This window comes from Nuphar pumila, chromosome 7, assembly GCF_984573655.1.
Source record: "Nuphar pumila chromosome 7, dmNupPumi1.hap1.1, whole genome shotgun sequence".
Lineage (NCBI taxonomy): Eukaryota > Viridiplantae > Streptophyta > Magnoliopsida > Nymphaeales > Nymphaeaceae > Nuphar > Nuphar pumila.
In genome coordinates this window covers 10863258-10872416 of record NC_143255.1, presented here as the reverse complement: position 1 = coordinate 10872416, position 9159 = coordinate 10863258, and positions in this window count along the sequence as shown.

Genomic DNA, 9159 nt, shown 5'->3' with positions numbered 1-9159 from the left:
AAAATACCCTTAGAGAGCTTTCTGAGAATGATGAAAATTGACCTCTGCCTCGACTCGGATTAATCACCTTTATATTTGGTACCGTACACGAACCGACTCGGATCCCATTTGATGACTGGTCAGTGGGGATGGCAGTGGGGCGGGGCGGGGCGGGGGACAAGGTTTCCACCCCCGCCCCGCCTCAAAATTTTATCCTCCACCCCCGCCTCCATCCCCGTTTCATACCCTTCATCCCCGGTCCAAACGGGGATGAGGCGGGGCGGGGATATTGCGGGGAAAAGTGGTCGGGGCGGGGTTGGGGCAGGGATTAGGCGGGGATCGGGGCGGGGCGGGGAAAAGTGCACGTCCACCCCCGCCCCGCCTCCGCGGCGGGGATGGATTTTATCCTCCACCCCCGCCTCCATCCTCGTTTCATACCCTTCATCCCCGGTCCAAACGGGGCGAGGCGGGGCGGGGCGGGGCCCCGCTTTCCCCTGGTCCACTGCCATCCCTACTGGTCAGTGATGCAGCAGGGGTTAAATTAACTTGAGTCGGACCCTATCCTCTCCTGACCCAGGTCTTCTATTAGGGGTGTTTGTTTCATGCCCAATTTCTTATAGGGTCTCTTTCCTAAGAATAGTGAAATTAACATTTTCATGAGAAATATATGGTAAAACCCACATAATAAATGCAAAAAATACAACTTTCATATCAAAATGGGTTCGCGCTTCCCCCATAGAGAACTACTTAGCATCCTTTTCGCTTTACTTCGGTGGGAGTATAATCCCCTTAAAGCACATATACTAGGTCAATACCCCTGTCATCAGACTCACTTAGGTCAAAGTTTGAGCCCGCTTCCAACAATCATAGGTTAACAACTCCATCCTAGACCTATCATCAACCTAACCTGACCCCAGTTGGACCAAGCACAGGGATTCATATGGTCCAACAACACAATGCCTATGTTATATCTAAATGGATCCAAGTCCAGTTGGGTTCACGCCAAGCTTGAGGTTAAGCCAACTCTGGCTCCGCTGATGTTTGTCTCGTAAAGAGCTTGTTTAAACTCGTAAAATAGCCTCCAACAAGCATAATATGAACAGTAGACACTTGGCTCAGCTTGACTCGTATGAACTCGTTAAGTAGTAAAAATATATTTTAGATTTATTTTACATCATATAGTTTATCTAAACAAAAAAAATCGTTTAGTGGTAAAATCTTATTACTGCTGGATCTCAAATAATATTTTTTTTTGTGATCCTATTTCTTACTGTTAAAACAATATATTTTTTCTGTAAACAAGCTAGCTTGAACTCAGCTCATTGTAAGCTCGAACTCGGCTTGGCTCACCACAAGAATGAGTCAAGATTTGAATACTTCAAGCTCGTCTCGTTACCAGACCTAGCCGCATTAGCTGCACTTTGCATGTGGACTTGAGACGATTTTCCGAGCCCATGCCAAACGAGTCGTGCCAGCATGAAGCCTGGGGAATGAGATTGGTGGGGATTATTTAAATGTGGAGGGCAATATCTGTAAAAATGACATTAGTTGCATTCATTCGATTGTCTCCGTGTCTTGTTCAGGTTTTGATTCTTGTCTTCTATACAAAAAGACCTAAAAACCCGCGCTTTCTCATTGAAACTACAAAAAAAAAGCCACTACTGCTGCTTGCTTCCAACTTAAATGACAAAATTAACCCGAAAACAACCAGCGGGCAATAATAATTTCTCATATGTGGAACTTAGGCACTTAATCCCTTAAAGTTGCCGTATGAGGACACAATTGTCATTTAGAAAAACTTCGAAGCCAACATAGATTCTCTTTGAAAATGAAAATGCCGTACCTTGATCTCTGGGGTTGAAATTTGAAAATGGTATAATACGGGTCGGGTCGGATTTGTTTCACATCCATGTAAGATTAGGAAGAAAGGACCTGTCGAGTGTGGGACCCAAGACCTGATGGAGGGTGATGGAGTGCTTAATGCAAAAAAATTTGTGCAATCATATTGCACCCAATCCGGAGTCTCTTTTTGCCAAACAAAAGATATGTGCTTATGTAAGAGACCCTAAGATTTATAATCCTATGATCTCAGATCATGAAAGATCATAATATTCAAGGGAACTGAAATGTTTCCTATATATTTTGATATACTTTTAGATATAACTATGAGTTGGATAAGCAAGAGGTATTTATGGAGCAAATGAAAAACAAAAAAAGTTGAAACAAGTGGGCGCAATTGTTTTGACATTCAAAATGCATTTGCATTCATTTGCGAACTAGTATGAGCAAGATTTTGATATCTACCCGAAGAAATCACCTCCAGGATCATAAACCTAGTCGCGCTGATGCCCTACTTATGATTACTGGCATAAAACTTCATGAGTTTTACCCCTTTTTTTCCCATGGAGTCGTCAAGCTTTGTAAAGCTTAGAAGCGCGAATCATGTAGTTTTAATGTTTCTCAAGCTAGCTTATATGGAAGTGAGTGAGCTTTATGGTACACGAAAAACTTACAGTAGGGCATGACATCTCATGTCACACCCATAAATGGATATGGATCGATCATTCATGATCCAGATCCTACTCTGCTCTTGCAGGCCGTATGTGTCATGGTGGTGGAGGGCCTTCAGCAGTAAAACATGGGGTCTGAAGGTTATTAGGAAATTTTTGTGTGGATCAGGGGCAGAAATTTAAGGCAAAAATTCCAAGTTGCTAATGGAACGTTTTGGAAGATGTGATTCCGACATCCCTCATTCAATAATGGTCTGCAGGCTAGACGTAGCCAACAGTACACGCGAAATATACTCACTGTTTCGGTTTTGGATCCGGATCTAAGACCCAGATAAGCTTTTGAGCAGCGGGTAGGGCCCACATTAAGTATGGCAGTTTAAACTAATGGGTCAGACTGGGTCAGACTGCTGACCTAATCGGACCAAGTGCAACTTGAGCATAATGAACCTGCAACACAACCGAGTGGACCTGACAGATGACGCTTGGCTGAGTTGAGTCATTTTTTTACTCGAAAAAACCGCTCCGGGCGCAGAGACCTAGCCACCTTGGCTCTGCCTGCCGTGCTTACAGTCGCTGTTCATGTTGCCAACTCCAAGGACTTACCCCTCGACCTCAAGGAGTCGCCAAGCTTTGGCTTATGCAGGAGGTGATGCCCTTGAGATTTGAACCTAGACTGTTAATGACACCGACTGGGCTCCATCCCACCATGCCAAACCCCTTGGGTCTGAGCTGAATCGTTTTTTTGACCCAAAGTGAGAAAGGCGTTGAAATCTGGTGTTGGGCTTGCCAGCACCGGAAGCCGATCAGGTCATGCTGAACATGAGTGTTTTTTTTCATGCCGACATCGTGGCCGTCTGTTTGCATTTTGGATGAATGCCACGTGGTTTGTTGACTTTTTAGTTTTTTAAAATGCAAATCGGATGGCCACGATGTCGGCACGAGAAAAAACGCTCATGTTCAGCATGACCTGATCGGTTTCCACCAGCACCGGTGCCAAAGCATTGCTTAGCAACGCCACTGCTCTCAAACAGCAAGAGTACGAGAACACTGCGGAAACCACAACACAACCTCCAATTCATGACTCCCAAACATAACCTATACGTTTTGACAAACGTTCAAAACCATACTTTGGCAACATATGATGTCCTTCAATGCAAGGCTTCCACACACATGGACAAGGACACTGACACGTATAGATAATATTTTGATATTATTTTATTTTATTTTTAATCATTTAAATTATTATTTCAATAAAAAATAATTTTAACATTAAAATATCAAATCAATATTGATTAAAAATGTAAAACTTTTTATGTCCTCATGCCTTATTTTCCTATTTTTCAAAAAAAAAAATCAACTTACAAGTCAAACCCGCGTCACACGTTCTCGTGTCCACATGTTTTAGGTAAGCAAGCACGGAAAACTACTGACATATAGAATTTATATAAGAAGAAAATTGTATACAATAATTGCTTATAATGATATGTTAGAAGTAAGCAAGGTTTTGAAAATTCCATGACATTATCAAGATTGTATGCCTTTCAACTGTTTGGATGGTAATGTAGGATTTTCAAAGGGTGCATTTGAATTCCTCAAATTTCAAATCTAAACGATCGGATTTTTAGATTCAGGGATTAGAGATACAGGTATCTTTGGACCAACTAAAATCTAAATCTCAAATTCTTATTTTCGGAGATACGAAATCGGTGTTTGATGGCATCCTTTTCATAGCATTGGCCTCCAGGAAACCGATTCCCTCGGATTCGAGAATGCAACCAAAATCTCCGTGATATTTGTGACTCTGGATTTGGATCAACCCAACTCCTGATCTAACCGAGGCTGGCCATGGAGTGAAAGAGAGGATTGTAAGTGTGAGATATGGCACGGTCAGATATGGATATGGCTGACCTGTATGGATCTGGCCTCAATTGATCCTTTTACATATCAAAATTTGGACTAGTTTGGGGCCAATTTTGATTCAACAGAGTTGGATGGATCTGGAACTCAAGGCAGAATAACCAAATCAAATGCACAGAGAGCAAGCACTGCTTCCAGCCTGGCTTAATTAATCACGTGGCGGTATTGGACCCGCTTTCCGCCTAGCCCAAATACGTGATCTGGAAGGTCCAATAACGTGCTGAGTTTGGGCCCAGATCCAGGTGTATCTGAACCCAGGTATGGCTTGAACGGTCAACCAAATATGTTTTCGTTCCTGAGACGGTCCAGATATTCCAAATCTATGTCCAGGTTTGGACTGAGCAATTGGGCCCAAGAACTAACCGGTTCCCTATTAGAGCCATGAAATTTAGCGTGCATTTCTAGGATATGGGTCCCAGGCCAGTGAGATACAGGTCAGAACCTGAACCATTGACAGACCTACGTTGAATGTGGAACCATGGTCCAGATCCAAACCTAGCTATAGGAATATTACACTAATGACTAATGAGCCAATTGGGGTACGGTCAGTAGCTGGGGTACTTGGCTTGGGGCAGTAAGCATGGCAGGCGTCCAGATCCCTCCGGCATTTAAGGGCATCATGGATTCTGTTCTGACGGGTCCTCTGAAGGTTTATCTGGATCCAATTCTGGCCCCATTATTGTGGTCGGGGCAAGTGGCCTTCAACCCCCATTAGTTTAGTGGACCTAATAGATGGGTCCAGGCCCCATTTTATCCTGTAGAACAAGAGTTCACCTTTCGGATCCTGTATCTTGAGCTAATGGTAACATGAATGTTCTTTTGCAACGTTATTGTTGTGGTCGGCCCTAAGTTCAAAACACACTCACCCAGTTTTGAGGGTGGATCAACTGCAATCACATTGCACATTTAGTGTGACGCTGCACCTCACCACCCTCAATCTGCTCTTGGGCCCCACTGCTGACAGGCTGTATCTCAAAGGTGGAGGCCATCTACAGTGGTGACACACTAAAAGTGTCAAATGTGATTGCACCTGATCTGCAGGCTTGATTTTCATACTTTCATGTTGTTGGTTTTATGCTATTAATCTAATTGCTTCAGATTGCCAACTTTTTTGCTTTTGTTACTTGATCTAAATATCACTTTTGTTTTCTTTTAAGTGCTTATAATGGCCTTTGACCTAAGAACCCCCGGGGTACATGGTAAATTTGGCATTCCTATGTAGTCGTTAACTTTGCTAATAGAAGGTCTTGCCTCCCCCTTCTCTTTGTGTGAATGTGTGTGCATATGCTTGTGCAACTTCACGCTTCATTAGCGATGATTAGTTCGATTTCTTTTATGAGCTTGAAAGGTCGTTTTGATATTGGGGTACACCAGGGCACGTTATTGGGGCTTCACTTTTAACCCGTGACAAGTTGGTATAAGAGCCATGTCGACGTTGTGAGTGACAATGCCTCCAAAGAAGCAGAATGAAATTGCTTTGGAAAGTCGAGTTTCTCTCGAAGAAGAGTTCATGGCTGATCACTGTATGACAACTCTCGTGTGTGATGTTGTCGAGCTGAAGAATATTGTGACTAGCGTGGAGTAGTTGGTTAGTGATGTAAATACTGCTTTTGTAACTCTTGATCACAAGATCAAGACTGCAGTGGAGGGAGTGAAAGACTCAGTAAATAGTCTTGCCATCAAATTTGATGATTTGCTAGAAAGGTTCAACATCTTGACAACAGAAGTGAATATTGTGCAACGAAAGAATGATCAATTAGAATGACAGTTAAATATTGTCTCAACTAGAAGAAATGTGGCATATGAGAATATGTCGCGTATCAAGTTTTCTGAGCCTATGAAGTATAAAGGCATTCGAAACTTGAGAGATCTTGAAAACTTTATTTACTTGATGGACCAGTAACTTGAGGCTGGAGGTATCAAGGAGAGTGCATATATCTTGCACACCACAATAATGTACCTTGCAGATGATACTATGCTTAGGTGTAAATGTCGCTTAAGCATTGTTAGATGTGGGCTTGTTGTGGTAGATCTGTGAGAGGATCTCAAGAGAGAACTACACAACTACTTTTTGGCAGAGACTGAGGATAGAATGACCCATAACAAGATGTTGACATTTAAGCTAACATGGTCGATTTATGATTATATTAAGGCATTCACCTTAGTGATGTTTGACATCGAGGACATGAATGATGCATACCGGCTATTCTACTTCATGCATAGATTGCATGGATAGGCCGCTACAGAGCTCAATCGGCAGGACCCTCCAACTCTCATTGCGGTGCTAATTACTGTCAAGAAGCTTGTTGAGATCGATAAGCACAATACAATATTTTAAGGCAGACAGTTAAACAATAATTGTAACAATAACAATCGGAGCGATAATCGAAGGAATGACCATAGACATAATGCTAGTAATCAGAACAAGCAAGGTGACGACCAACAGAATCGTGGATGACATGATGGGTAGAAGAACTTAGAAAATTCTATGATGTCCTCAAATTCTATGATGTCCTCCCCTCCACTCTTTGTTAGCCTCCCTTTGACATAATGAACCTCTCTCCAATGTCGACCCTTCTAGCATCTTCTGTGAGCCTCCACCTCATGCCAACCCTTTTGGCGTCCTCTATGAGCCTCTCTCCGATGCTATAAACTTTGCCTAGATGTTGTGAGCCTTCATCCGGTGTTCTTCTCGCAACCTTCATAGGTCTATCTCTATGTATTGAATCTCATAGTGGTTGGCTTGATTTTTACTAGGTTTAAGGTTTACATTGCTTGATATGGATTTCGCTTCAATTGTAAGGTATATTTGATATGAATGACATTCTATATGTGTTGAATGTCAAAATGTTTACTAAGTTTAGGGTTTATATTTGAAGCTTTTGCTTGATTTGGATTTTGCTTTAATTATATGGTATATTTGATATGAGTGGCATGCTATATGTGTTGAATCTCACTAAATGGTCATATTTTTACTATGTTTAGGGTTTACATTTGGGGCTTTTACCTTACTCAATTTTTTTTTAGGATATACTTGATATAAATTGCATGCTATATGTATTGAATCTCATTGTGGATGACTTGATTTGAATTGTATTTAAGAATTATATTTGAGGCTTTTGTTGAATATCATTATGGATGGCTAGATTTTTATTGTTTTTATAGTTTAGAATGGGCTTTTACTTGGATTTAGGGATTTTTATTGTTTTTATGATTTTTACATGCACACACACATGCATGGGCTAGCCTAAATTTCAAAGATGAATTGTTATACACCAACCTTGTTTGGATTTGGACTAAATATTTAAAGCTTATGACCATGTATTTGCAGTCATGCTTAATTCATTATTTTGTTGTTTTTAATATTGTTATAATAAAATTAATTATACTTGTAAATGCAAGTAGTGTTCAGAGGAATGTTGTAATGAGTGAAATACAAGAAGTGAATGTTAGCTAGGTAAATAAAATGCAATAGAGTATGACTCAAATGGGTTGTTTATTTGATTGTTTGCACAACATAAATCAAACGTCGAACATAAGGAACACAACTTCTGTGTACAAATGAAACAAACGTTGGAAAAAATATAATTGTTATAAAACAGATAGAACATGTGTTTTGTATGTTCACAAATGGCATCCACTTCATCCCCCTCCCTTCCTTCTATTGTTTTGCTCAATCTTGGACAAGTAATCAAACACCCCCATAGTTCACACCATAGCGACTAGTGAGTCTGTCACATAAGTTTAAAACAACTACTCATTTAGATGACAACAAAAAGTAGTTTTTAAACCTATTGTTAAGTGTAAACCTGTTTTTCATCAAGTGACACCAAACCTAGATTAAACTAGGTTTTGAAAATTGACGTAGATTTTTCAACAGGTAGCCTAGTTTATCAAGCTAACCCTTCATCCTCACCCTCCACCCCTCTTCCACCCCACCCTACCCCCAACATATCCCCTCTCCCTTCTAATTTACTGGCTATCTCTGGTCAGTGGCTGATCGGGCAATGGCCGACTAGGTGCTGTCAAAAAATTTACCTTAACTTAGTGGGTCAGGCAACAAAGATTGAACCAGTGAGCTCGGAGGCACACGTAAATGTGTTGTCTTTTGAGTGATAGTTGCCTCACTTAAAATCAAGTCCTTCGTGCATTGGGTACTCATGCAACTATGCTCCTAGGATACAACCGAGCTTTCGCCTACTCACAAAAATTTGGTCAATGCCCTACACCGAGTGAAATCGAGAACCACAACACGAACCACCTTGAACAACCTCTTGACTGAGATAGAAAGGTCTAGGTTTGAATTGGGTATGGATCCTGAGTTTGGATATGAGTATAAATCCAAAATATAAATGGGCATGGATCTAAACAACAACTAGATCGGGATCTTAGTAATGGATCTGAACATAAATTGGGTTTGGATAGCATATGGATCTTGATATGAATAACAACTGAATTTGGATCCAAATAGAAACTAAATTTGGATCCAAATAGCAGCTGAATCTAGATCTGAATAATAATTGGATCAAAGATCTGAACAACAACTGGATATAGGTCTAATCAACAATCAAATCTAGATCCTGGACAGAAATCCGAACAACAACTAGATTTGGATCCTGAATAGGGATCTAAACAATAACCGAATCTAGATCCTAGATAGGGATCCAAATTGTACCTGGATCTAGATAGCAGATGGATCAAGATCCGAATAGCAATTGGATCTGGTTCTGAATAACAATTGAATTTAGATCCG